General features: G+C 47.3%; 1 long non-coding RNA gene and 2 pseudogenes across 2 annotated transcripts in view; 1 reads left to right on the plus strand and 2 right to left on the minus strand.

The window, feature by feature from the left end:
* The window catches only part of LOC146200621 (uncharacterized), a 115,623-nt gene that overhangs the window by 23,714 nt on the left and 78,221 nt on the right, over window positions 1–13,688 (plus strand). For both annotated transcript variants that reach the window (XR_014705263.1, XR_014705264.1), the window contains exon 3: window positions 6,126–6,212. This is a non-coding gene — a long non-coding RNA (uncharacterized LOC146200621). The remainder of the gene's footprint in view (window positions 1–6,125; window positions 6,213–13,688) is intronic.
* LOC146200622 (uncharacterized) lies at window positions 9,019–9,620 on the minus strand (annotated as a pseudogene).
* On the minus strand, window positions 9,840–12,115 carry LOC146200623 (uncharacterized; annotated as a pseudogene).

Genomic DNA, 13,688 nt, shown 5'->3' on the forward strand with positions numbered 1-13,688 from the left:
TCAACGGCTCTCAGTTGTTTTCCCACAACACGCCACGTACCAAACTTTCTACAAGTGTCGCAAAACTGCTCTATAACTTCATTTGCTAACTGTAAAATTTCCAACACTTACTCAAGCTGTGGAAGTTTCGGTGTACTGGCCTTTGGAAGAATGTCTTTTTTTTTTTGGTTGTTGCATATCAGCGCATGTAAGATGTCAGTGTCAAAGCATTTTGGAGAGGTTTACTGTGTGGAGGTGTTGATGATGGTATCAGTGAAGTCAGACAATTTTTTTAATTATATTTTCACACTATGCAACACTCACCTAATGCAAGTGGGTAAAAAAAAAAAAAAAAAAACTAGCAAATAAAACTTTGAGTGCTGGTATGGTGATTGTTCTGGCAACAAGTGGGGACAGGCTATAACAAGAGTTGTCGGGCTAGTTAGTGACCGTCTGCAGAAGCCAGTCTTGCTCTGTGTGTTTTTCTCTTCTGTGTCGTTTTTTAGTGCATTTTCCCATGACTTCTGCAGGAGACAGGCTACTTCATTGCATGCAATTTCACTTAGCACAGAGTCCTCCGAAATGAGATTGCTTTTGTACTTATTTACTGCATTTCTTGTGGCATTCTTTACGTATTCATGTACTAAAGTGCTGCACTTGCTGAAGGTCATACCTGGCTAATAAAACAAGCAAATGTAACCGGACAGTGTTTTTTTTTTTTTTTTTTTTTGCCGTTACTTCACATCAATGTGCATGCCCTTTCCATTTAGCAAGTTCACACTATCAAATGATGCGTGTTTTCTCATTTACTCGTGCATGGAATTAAGCAAACCAGTAATTCGCATGGTGAAACTTCATGCCCCCCATGCGCACCTTCTATGAAAAACAAGAAAAATATGAAAACCAGCGATGTTGTGTTCGCGCTAACGTGGCGCAATATCGACACTGTAGACAGTGTAGATGATCGCAAGTAAGTAACGTTGAAGGGGAAGCTTTCTTTTATTAACACTACCTTCCGCAATAGATTTCTTCACAGCATTTCTTGCTCGAGAAAATGAAAAACAGGTGGCCGCTTGTTCAAGTTATGTCGCCTTTCGCTCAGGGTTCTTACCTTGTGTTCTCGACGAGCAGTTCATGATCAAGAAGCATTTGGAGTAAATGCGGATGATCTGTAACACCCAGACGGCTGCTTCAACTACGTAGTCGCCGCCGGGATCTCGCCAGATGCTCTCAAGAGCAGTAGGCATCGGCACGCACCGCCCGCAGCTGCACCTGTTCGAAAGCTTCGGTTAGCGATTGCGCACTCTCGCAACGGTCAAACGTAGGCTAGGCTGCAAGGCTCGGACATACATACCAATCCGTAGTTCCGAAACGGCTGGGATTGGGAGGCTGAGTTGTGCCGCGGTTACCGCAGCCTCTCGACACAAGTGTTACTGTACCGGTCGCAGGCTCCATCTTCGCCGACCTGGCACCCGAAAAGTTGCGTCGGCATAAGGCTCAAAGGCCACGATGTTACCATGTTCAAACAGTAGCGACTATATTCTAGTTAACTATAGCAGCGACGCTGGAATCCACGGAGGAACCTAGGCGTCGGCCATATTAAAAAACCCTGTGTGAGCGTAGAGTAGGGCACAATAAGAACCTCTAAAATACACCGAGCTCGGTCAACTTTGGCTCAGCAGGCTCCGGAAACGGGAGCTTCTCATTGGCTTAGCGCTATGACGTATATGTTGAGTTGAGGAGGACGCGCGCTAGGAAACCGAAATTCTGTTTTTTTCGCTATTAAATCAACGCGGGTGGTGAAACGAATCGAGGTATATTATATGATGCAGGACAAGGATTACATTTAACCAAGCCGTGCAAAATTTCCGGAAAACGTTTCACGACCCCTTTAATCATCGGTCGATACGCCCGCCCAAGGTGCTTTAAAGGGCTTGCATCGCTGCCTTGTGATTACGCCCATAATTCAAAGGCCTGGATGTCGCGCGACCTGTTTACGAAGTGGATAGTGGGCGTGAACAATGAAATGGCCAAAAAGAATCGCAAGATTTTGTTAATTTTGGATAATTGCTCGGCCAACTTAGTCGACACTCGTCTCAGCAACATCCGAGTTGAGTTTCTCCCGCCCAACTGCACATCAATCTTGCAGCCTCTTGATCTTGGCATTATCAAAAATGTGAAGGTGCACTACAGGCGTCGGCTTGTGCAGCGCATTCTGACAAATCTCAGAATGCAGAAGCCTGAGCCAATTAATGTGTGACAGGCAGCTGAAATGCTCACAGGTGCTTGGTGGACTGTGAAGCCAACAACGATTGTGAACTGCTGGCAGAAAGCAGGTTTAAACGCTGCAAACTGGGCTGCTGTTGATGCCAGTCCTGAAGAGGAAGAAAATGACACGATGAAGGGAGCACTGAACCTGGTGGCTGGAAGGAATTGTCAGAAAGACTGGGTACTGACAGCCCTTTGCCTTTTGAGGACTATGCCTGCTGTGACTCCCAGGTTGAGACATGTGCCACGCTGACTACGGAAGACATAGTAGCAAGCGCACTACCTCAGGAACAAGAGGAGGAGGAAGAAGAATCTACCGAAGGAGCACCAACTGAAGAAAACATTTCTGCTAAAGAAGCATTGGTGTGCTTGGAGAAACTAAAGACCTTTGCTGCCCAGCAGACTGTTGTGCCGGAGAAAGTTCACGAGGGCTTGGACATAGTGGCCCAGTTCACAACCGCTGCAGTCTTAAGTGGACAAGTGCAGAAAAAGTTTACTGCATTCTTCACAAGGACCTAAGTAGTGAATATCAACTTGCAAATAAATGGGTTGATATCATTCTTCCTTTAGCGCAAGATAACAAGCTCCGACATACTTATTTCAGTTGAGCGAACTTTCACTTCAACAAAGTTTTTCCCGGGGTCCCTCGAAGTTTGTTCAACTGAAGTTTCACTGTACCTCTACATCCTGCATAATGCTGGGGTTAGAACACAGTATGAAGTCAACTTCATTTTTAGTCTCCCAGTCTCCCCATTAGGGCTTTTCCATGTCCACTTCCGGTTCTTTAGCTTGCTGAAGAAGGTATATTCATGATTCTTAAGTTACTGCTTTTTGCAAACTCAACTAGTAACTCCTCCCCCAGCTATTCCTAGAACCAATGCTATAGTCGCCCACTGTGCGGTCTTCAGCCTGCTTTTTCCCTACCTTGGCATTGAAGTCAGCCATTTGTAAAGTATACTGCATCTTTACTTTCCCCATTGCCAATTCAACATCTTTGTAGAAGCTTTCGACTGCCTGATCATCATGACTGCACGTGGGCACGTAGGCCTGTACAACCTTCAGTTTATGCCACTTATTAATCTTAATTACGATGCCTGCCATCCTCTCATTAATGCTGTAGAACTCCTCTATATAACTGGCTATGTCTTTATTCACAAGGAACCTTACCCCTAGTTCTCATCTCTCTGATAAGCCTCGATAACACAATACATGTCCACCCTTTAGTATAGTATATGCCTCATTTGGCCTCCTAACCTCACTGACATCCCATTTCACACCCTCTAATTCCTCTAACAGTATTGCTAAACTACCCTCACTAGCTGGGGTCCTAGCTTTAACATTGCCAAGGTCAGTTTCCAATGGCAGCCTGTCCGGAGCCAGAGATTTTTAGTACCTTTTGCGTTGCAGGTCTGACCACCTCCGTGGCCAGTTGCTTAGCAGCCGCACTTAGGGCTAACTCTATGACATGCTGTCTATGCTAGGCTCGCAAGGTTAAATCGAGCAACAGAATCGGGCATCAGAAATTGTCCGGCTTTCGCAGCTTTGCTCATGAAGTAAAGTTTTTGCTCTAAAAGTTAGTTTCTTGCAGCCTGCCATTGAGGCACGTGGTTGCACATGGAACTTGTGTGCAGACTACTAGTAAGCTGCGTAGCTCTTGATTCTAGGCTTTTAGCTGCCACATGGGCATTTTCAATCCCTATTGGGTCCACAGAGCTCGATGCTGATGCGGCTGTCACATGGCCACTTTTGAGTCCAATCGAGCTTGTTCCAGCTTGGGTCCGCTGAAATTCTCCTCGCATGTTCGAGGTTTTCAAGCGCAGTCGAAAGTGTGCACTGATGCTTTTGCCCCTGATGAGAAGCGAAGTTTACGAAACAAAAGCACAAATGATAACGTATAAATTGGTTAAGTAGCGCAACATTTTTAGAGCGCTGGGCCTGCTCTTTGAAGGCATGTTATGGTATGACTCGTGCAACGTTTATCATAATAGTCCTCGTGATTCTGAATTTAATAGACCAGTGCCACTCGGTGCAGTTGATGCATGCTTTTATAACATGCATAGCAATGGTCGGAGTCCCCCACTTCCGAAGTGCAGCTCAGTGGCATAGTTTCGGTTTCCTTGACTGCCGCCAATCAACGTCTGCGATCAGGCGTGCGCATTGGTGAGTTATATCATTCCAAATGCAGCAGGGTTGTTCACTGGACCTTTACTTTGTATTGATATGGTGTCGCCCTTTATAACGTCTATATACAGTCGAACCTTAATGTAACGAATTTTGTGATGTAACGCCTTTCATTTCCCAATCTCTGGCCTATTGAACACCACATATATTTTTTTTTTCCCGATTTAATGAAGTAATTTCATACCGCACTTTCGATTTAACGAAGCCCTCGTGCATTGCATGCGTCTGCAGCGACCTTGACAATGGGATGAGAACTAAAAATTTGCGAGACACACTGCACTTTGCATTTCCCGACATCGACGCCAGTTTGAGGGGAGGGTTTAATACAGGGGAAGAAGTAGACTTTTCTTTTTTAAAAAACGGTCTTTCTTCTTTCCACCCATCAGTCAAAGAAAGCATGCGGTCAGCGGCAATAATGATGCGCGTTTTTACCATCGTTCGCTTCAAAAGGCGTTTGTTGTTACTTGGGTTCCAATGATTTTGTAGCAGTAGATGGCATCCACCCCAATCACAGTGGGATAAAAGGAATGCAGTGAACAACGGGACCAGCCGAGCAAGCCATCCCTGGCTTTCTGCGAAGTTTGTTCCCTCCCCTTCCCACCCCTTTACCCCACCTCGAGCACACCATGAAGTTCTTACTCTGCGAAATCTTGGCGACCTGCCAAGAAATACACTGGACTGTGACAGCGCACTACGCAACAGAGGGACGCCCTAATGACACTGTTTTTTTTTTAGGTTCTGGGCGGCAAAAGTGGGAGACAAGTTCATTAGGCGTGTGAATACGGCGCACATACCTGAGGCCTGAACAAAAGATTGCTGCAGAAAGGTAGCTGTGCTGAGATGGGCGATGCGCTTGCTCTTTGCTCACGTGAAGAAAAATGATGCGTTTTTGTCTGTTTGTTATCACCCATTATCCTCCTGATATACAAAACAACATCCCTTGTTAGTGCTATTATTGCTAGAATTTCTCCCTTATTTCCTGAATTGTAGTTTACAAGTTCCCATCTACTTAGCAGTGTTCCACTAACCTAGTGCTTGATTTTCGGCAGCTAGAACATAGGAACCTCAATGTAAATAATTTTGTGATTTAATGAAATTTTCAGCTGCAAGAAGGACTTCGTTATATCGAGGTTCGGCTGTATAACATATTTTCTTCGTTTGCATGCATTTTCTTCTTCCAGTATGCTTGAACTGCATGCTGGTCACATGATGAGGCCATTTGTAATGAGGCAACACTTTTACTGTGTTGCGCTGCAAAGTGGGTAGTGGAGGCCTTTTATGATTTTAATGGCTTACCGATCGCATGCTGTTAAGTTAATTCAAAATGCTGGTATTGCTGATGGAAAATGCATTTGTGTTCCGTAGCTGCTACTGAACGTGCATTTTTTGGTTCGTAGCTGCTCCAAAAAACTACTCTAAAAGGTGCTGCAAACCTGTTTTGGCCGTCCCGTTCCTAAACTCTACTGCTTGGTAAAAAGCAGAGGTTCATATGTATGTCATGTGGTCTCTCCTGCAGTGATCTCACGATTAGGCGCTAACAGGCACGCATATAGTTACAGAGGACTTAGGGCTACTGTCGGATCACTCCCTGAAGGCAGAGCTGAAGTATCTCCATATATGATTTTTGGCTCACTGCGTTGCCAGATCTTGCTGTAAATTTTCATACCCATTCTTTTGTCCACCATTTTCCCCTCCAGATGTGACACGGAGAGTAGAATTCCTTGGGAGGCCTTGCTACATGACCCGCTGCATGGGCCAGTATGACGATGCCCTCTTCAGCCAAGGTAATGTGCCACTTTCCTTGATGTGTGGCAACTTTCCTGGAGCCTATCCCTGGGCTTCTACCAGTTGGTGCGGTGGGAATTCTGTGCCGGTTGTGTGCAAGTGCACCTTTGCATTAAATTTTGCAACGTGTTGCTCTGATTGAAAGATTTTCATTGATGGTGCAGAGTGTGCAACTGAATGCACTCCTGCGAGCAGGGGGGGTGATAGCGAAACAAGGTACTGCCATGTCTGAATGGCATGGTTCCCATTCCCGAGACAAGAAAAGGGAGACCGGAATCCCTAGCTAGCAGGGAGATTTTTTCCTGTTCTGCTTTTGCACTTTTTAGCATTGGGAGTGGTTCATTATACCATATTTACACGAATACAATGTATCCCCTCCCTCACTTTCATTGGTTTCAAAACGCCTTTTATATTGCAGGCAGCTACAGTAACCTTCATCATGAGACTTGTGAACTGTTAGGAGAAGCCGACTTTTTGATGACCTTGAAGCTGCCTAGCACTGTGTGCCGGTGGGGTTATCAAGCAGTATTCCACCCTCAACAGGGTTGTGCCAAGGAGTTGGTTGCGTGGCGCTTGTCACCCGTTTCATGAACGAGGGCTGGTCAGCTTCTTTAGTGGTAGCGATGAATCCGAGTCGGCACTAGTGAGATGAAGAAAAGCTTTATACACTATTTACAGCCATTTACCTAATGAGTTTGGTTCTGGGGCCGAAAGCTAGCGTAGCCATACGCGATGGTCCTCGCGCAGCGACGGCCGGGGAGATTCTGCCGCGTCCGCTCTCTCACAGGGTGAACTGCTCCCGATGGGCGCTAGTGACGACCTCTCTCTCCGGACGGAAGCACTTCAGTCTTGGTAACCCGACAATCCGTTGGGAGAGCTTGCTGCGCTCTCGCTTGAAATATGCTGCGGAGCAAGAAGGGTTTCACCGCGAGGGCAACGGCGCCGAGTTGTCTTGTTGCTCAGCTGAAGTTAAGACACCTTGCTTCTCTCCCCTTGGCACGGCTCGCCACCATTGCACCGGTTTCTTGCAGAGCAGTATCCGGATTTTGTAAAGGAGGTGTTCGCCGAAGAAGTTTGGCGTCCGGTTTGAATTTCTGGGCGGCTTTGGCCGGGCACAACAGTACCCGCACCATCAGACAATGCGCTGGGAAGATGAGCACGTGGCTCGGATGCTGGGCACACTCGTTTGTCAGGTTCCTTGAAACTCATGTCAAGTGTCCGGGCGCCAGGCAGCCTCCCATGCTTCAGGTTCCACTCTCCAGGTCAGGATCTCTGCCGACAGCCTTGTTGGTGGGGCACATTGACCAACTTCGCTCGGGTTGCTCCAGTGCCCTGGCCTCTCGCCACTGGTAGTGGTAGGCTGTTCTACGGCTTGCAAAACCGACCAACAAGTTCCCTCGGTTACCCGTCAAACACCAGACAGAGGCAAAATTTCAAATTCAGTTAGCTAAATTGGTGTCCCCTTTTTGCTCCCACCACAACAAGAGATAAGTGTAGGATGCAGTACACAAGGTTTAAATAGCAATTTTGCACATTATTAAATAGCAGGGAAAGTAAATAAACAGTAATGGAAAGGAGTCCCCTTGAAATCACTTGGACCGTAAACCACAACTGAGGAAGCAAGGAGGTCATTTAATTTTTCTCGGTCTGCCTGCGAACATGACAGTTTGTTGCGAAGCAAGAGAAGGTAAGTAACATGGAGTCACTGCAGGAAGCACTGCCTAGAATGCCCGACTCAGAGCGATCGCGTTAACCTTTTTTTTTTTATAGTGGACAAGATTGTGCTGCTGGAGTGTCATGCTCCACCTCAGCAAACGGCCGCTTTTAGACGACATGTTATTTAACCATGCTAGCGGGCAATGATCCGTTTCCTCAATAATCTTAGAACCGGAGACATAGCAGGCGAGCAAGCCTCTGAGCGGCCCACACAAGGCAGGCACACTCTTTTTCAGAGGTGCTGTAGGCCTCTTCTCTACAACTGAGTTTGCGGCTCAAGAATAAAATTGGTCGTTCATGATCATTATCATCTTCTTGGCATAGCGCAGCTCCAATGCCGCGATAACTCTCGTTGCACTGAATGATAAAGCCCTTGGAAATGTCTGGCGCCATTAGAACCGGCTTGTTGCTCAAGGCTTGTTTCAGCATTTGAAACATGTTCTCTTTCTTTGAGTCCCACATCATTTTTACGGGCTCAGATTTCTGGAGCGCGTCCGTCTGTAGGCTGGCGGGGTCAGGGTAGTCTCTCACATAGTGTTGGTAATAACCAGCTAAACCCCAAAATGCCCTTATCTCAGTCTTAGTGGTTGGTCGGGGATAGTTCACAATAGCTGCGACCTTGATATCTGAAGGTCTACACAGGCCGCGCCGCACCACATGGCCCAGATGTCACTTCCCCACAACCTAGGTGACATTTAGCGGGTTTCGCAGTAAGACCTGCCTCTTTCAACCTGCTCAACACGATTCGCAAGTGCTCCACATGTTCCTCCTAAGTGTGAAAAGATGGCCACATTGCCGAGGTATGGTAGCGCGAAATCGCCTAAACCAGGAAGCACTTGATCCATCAGACTGGAGAAACAATACGGCGCGTTTTTGAGAAACAAATGCTGCTTAACTGCTAGCTTGTTTTTTAAGGGGTACTTGCCAATAGTCTTACTAGGTCTAGCGTAGATATGTAATTTGCCTTCGACACTGTCTCCACCCTTTCTTCCAGGTTCGGTATTGGATATGTCTGATCTCGAGTTATCGTGTTCAGACGCTGATAATCGACGCATGGCCTCGGATCCTTTCCTGGAACCCGGACTAGTATTATGGTCGATGTGTAGTCGCTCTCAGTACTATAACCCCCAAGTCGCGCATGCGCTGAATCTCTTCAGCCACGATTTTCATTTGCACAGGTGAACATTGATATGATTTACTATGAATCTTTTCTTGCGATGTCAGCTCAATGTCGTGCTCTATGACCGTTGTTTTTCTGGTGCAATTTGAAAACACCTCTTGAAGTTCTGAAACGATTCCCTTTAAATCTTCCTTTTGGGTGGCGCCTAGACGTGCATCCAACATCAACTGATCCAACATTCCTCTAAACCACATTGTTTCATGTCGGCCGTCGTCAGGATTTCCTCCCCTCCCTCATCGTCCGCATTCAAAGTCAAGTTTACAGTCGCCTGACGGTGAATGTACGGTTTCATCAGGTTGTTGTGATAAATTTTGTTGTACCGTCTTCCCAATTTCACTTCATTGTTAGTATCTGAAAGCTTCGGTACAATCTTTGCGGGCCCTTCCCATTCAGCTTCGAGCTTGTTTTTATTTGATGGCCGAAGCAACATCGCTTGGCTACCTACTTAGATGGTGCATTTTTTTGCTGACTTGTCGTAGTACTCTTTTGACAAGATTTTTGCCACCTTCATATGGCTTTCTACAATATCTTTTGTTTTCCCAAGCCTCTGAAGTAGGTTGAGGACTTATGAGACTACATTTGAATCTTCATCACTGCCTTCCTAAGATTCGCAGCATGCGTAGCGGAGTTCTCAAGCTTTGACCATATACAAGTTCTGCTGGGCTAAACCTGTGCTCTCGTGGGGAGCAGCTCTCAAGGCGAACATAGCGACGGGAATGCAGGCCTCCCATCACACTTGTGCTGAGTGCATTCGCTCCACTGGGTTAGATTGTGGGTGATGGATCGAACTGTGCACCACTTTGATTCCACATTTATCTAAAAAGGTGGAAGTTGGGCAGCTGGTGAATACGCTGCTGTTGTCGCACTGAATCTCGGAAGAGAACCCTACGCGTGCGAAAATTGAGAGCAGAGCGTCCACGGCATGGGGAGAATTTAGTCTGTAAGTGGTACCGCCTCTGGGAACCTGGTCGCAACAGCAGTCAGAACATACTGGCAACAATTCGTCGATCCTGGCAGAGGACCTACAATATCGATTACCAGTCGCCGAAAAGGTTATGTTACGACTGGCACCAACTTCATCGAGACATTTCTTTTGTCAGTGGATTTGCCCACTCTCTGGCAGGTGTCGCCAGAGTGCACAAATTGTTCGACATCCTTTAACAATACAGTCAATAAAATTCCTGAGCAATTCTAGCCTTGGTCTTTTTCAAGCCAAGATGCCCTGCCCACACATTTTCGTGCGCAAGTTCCAGTAGCTGACTGCGATACTCTTGAGGAATCAAAAGTTGCTCATGTTTGAGATCCTGCTTATCCGTGTAGTGGCGGTACAATAAGCCAGATTTCTCATAAAATTCAACTCTCTTTTTCTTCACACCAAGTTTGACGCTCTTCATTAAATTGGAGCAGTCTTCCTGCTGCTTGAGAATGAGAGTTTCCTTCTCAACTGCAATCAGCGCTTGCCAGCCGGTGGAAATAGGAGCGAGAGTGGAGGAGTAGAAAGTGGAGAGCGTTGCGTCTACAGCACAGGCATCATTTCCAGCCACGTTCAAACACGGCTTGCTCACGCCAGCTCTCACGCTCCGCGTTCCCTGTCGTGCCGTCAAGTTGCCTTGCTCGTCCTGCGTGCCGCAGCGCTGTTCGCTCACCGACGCAAGATCAGGTTGCTTCGACAGATTGCGCGCTTTGGATCACGTGAGGGCCATGTACGCCAAGTCTGCAAAGAATGATTTGTCCTGATCCTTTAGCAGCTACGCTGAGCTGTTTGAGAAGAGGTAGGTAAAATTCTCCGGGAGGGTGGCAGACACAGCAGTCTCTGTGTGTGTTTAGTTTACCAAATTCTCCTTCAATGGTGACCATCACAATCGGCAGACAGATGCTCTGCTCCTCGGCTACTTGCTGTATCAAAGCGCATTCTCCTGTAAACTCACTCGGGGATACGAAAGACTGGTGGAAAGTATCCATAGTTGCTGCCGAGTCCCGAAGTGCTCTGCATTTTTTTTTCGTTTACCTTAATCTCCTGCATATATGGCTCCAACAGTCGCAGGTCTTTATCTGTTTCCCGAATTGTCGCCAACACAACTCTGTTTGAAGTTCGTTGCGAGTTGCCCTTCCTTTTTGAAGTAATAGCATTTAAACGGTTTGCGTTTTTCAAAAGAACATGTCGCATCGTTGCACTGCTTGGGAACGTCATTAGCCTTCTGAGATTCATTCTGCCCTTCCCTTAGCTTTTTTTTTTGTGAGACGAGTTTTTTCAAAACTCGTGACGCGTGAATGGCTTCCGTTCGTCGGGCTTCCTCGAAAAGCCATCTTTCCTGTCAGTTTTCTCTACGTGCACTGCCTTGTTGTGCAAGCTTCGGCGGGTGTAATATTCTTACGCTAACTCTGCTGCCTTGTTTAGCTTAGCCTCTGTTGGCTTATCAACCTGAGCCTGACATCATCATCGATGCAACGGTAGAATTGCTCTGTTGCGATGTATTCCATGATCTTATAGCGATCGTTGTAAACCTCTTCACCCTTGAGCCACTCAACTAGGTCGGCTTTCAGGAGGAACGCGAAGTCAACATGCGACTTCTTACCCTTATGAGCATACCGGAACCTGGCGACAATTTGTACTTCCGCATTAATGTTTCCTTGACATCATTGTAGCTTTCGAAAGCCTCTTTCGACAGACACGTGATTACGTCAGATGCCTCCCCGGGAAGCACAGCTAACAAATTCTGTGCCCAGAGGGATGGCTCGATGTCATTCCGTTTGCACACATGTTCAAATTTCACGAGGAATTCAGCCATATCCTCGCCAATGACAAAAGGCGGTAGTTGATCACGGATTTTACGACTGTTAGAGGGGACTGTCGTAGAAGCTAAGCTAGGTGCTGGCGAGGTTTTGGTGAGCTGCAGTTCTTTCATTTTAATTAAGCTCGTGCTGTCTAAGCGCCTCACGCTCCCGCATGACTTTCTTGCGACGCTCCTCTTCCTCTTTCTCGCGATGTTCTTTCTCCTCCTCTCGCACACGAAGTTACTTCCTCTTTCTCACTACGTTCCTTCTCCTCTCTCTCTTGCGACATACTTTTTTTTTTTTTTCCTCTTTTTCGTGGAGTTCCTTTCTTCCTCCTGCTTATGGTGCTCACTGATATCAGCCCAGGCCTCTGCGGCTTCCTCAACCATCACGTCCTTAGTTTGCATGATCTCATGGATCGCCTTCTTTCTTTTTGTTGAGCCCAAATCGATGCTCAATTCCTCACAAATTTGGAGAAGTTCCTTGACCTTGTAACTCTCCATCATTTACACCGGCCTCTTGTTGTGTGCCTTTTTAGAATAGTGTACAAGACGTTCGCTATCTCGCTCCTAGCAAGAGATGCTCAAGCCTTTCTCACACTGATTGCCCTCTCAGCATCCCTTAGTTTTCAAAACACTTCCTGTAGGCTTGAAACATGCAAGGTTAACACAATGCTACGCTCAGCCTTTCTCTAAGCTACCCTGTGTGTCAGAGAAAGTCTGGCGTTTGAGGGAAACTTCAGGTACTCGCCATGGCGAGATGCCTGACGCCGGTCAATCCCGCAGCTGCCATCCAATGCTGTGCCGGTGGGGGGTTATCACACAGTATCCCACTGTCAAAAGGGTTGTGCCAGGAGTTGGTTGTGTGGCACTCGTCACCCGTTTCGTGAACGAGAGCTGTCAGTTTCCTTGGCGCTAGCGATGGATCCGAGTCGGTGCTGGTGAGATGAAAAAAAAGCTTTATACACTATTTACAGGCATTTACACAATGAGGTCAGATCTCGGGCCGAAAGCTAACATAGCCATACGCGACAGTCCTCGCGCCGCGACGGCCAGGGAGATTCCGCCGCGTCCACTCTCTCACAGGGCGAAATGCTCCCGATGGGTGCTAGTGACGGCCTCTCTCCCTCCGAGCAGAAGCACCTGTCTTGGTAACCTGAGATTCCGTTGATGCTCAAACGGTTCAATTCGACGGCAGCATTTTCGCAGGGCCAATGGGAGAGCTTGCTGCGCTCTCGCTTCAAATATGCTGCGGAGCAAGAAGGGTTCCACGGCAACGGCGCCGAGCTGTTTCGTTGCTCAGCTCAAGTTGAAACACCTTGCTTCTCTTCCCTTGCACGGCTCGCCTCCAGTGCACCGGTGCCTTGCAGAGCAGTATTCGAATTTTGTGAAGGAGGCGTTCACCGGAGAAGTTTGGCATCCGGCTGAATGTCTGGGCGGCTTTGGCTGGGCACAACGGCACGCACGGGTAGAGAATGGCTGTGAATGTGGAAAGAAGCCAACGTGCGCTGTTGAGGAAGAGTGGGCACTGAAGCAGTTAAGTGTATTAGGGAATGGAAAGAAAGGCAAACAGTGATGGGACTGGGCAGCACGAAACTCGCAGTAGCGGTTGTGTGGCAATGGCAGCAGCCGTTGTTGCCTAGGGGACTGCATGCACTAATGATTTGAAGGCATTTCTGCGGTCGATGGTGTTGCGCACGTTCCTGAAATGCCACCTTTCGAACAATGTTAATTTGGCTGTTATTTCGATATTTTTGTGGGCCATTGCCATTTTGTTTCGAGCTCCTCACTAGTATACCTGGCTC

Source organism: Amblyomma maculatum, chromosome 2, assembly GCF_055883805.1.
Source record: "Amblyomma maculatum isolate TAMU_Amacu chromosome 2, ASM5588380v1, whole genome shotgun sequence".
Taxonomy (NCBI): Eukaryota; Metazoa; Arthropoda; class Arachnida; order Ixodida; family Ixodidae; genus Amblyomma; species Amblyomma maculatum.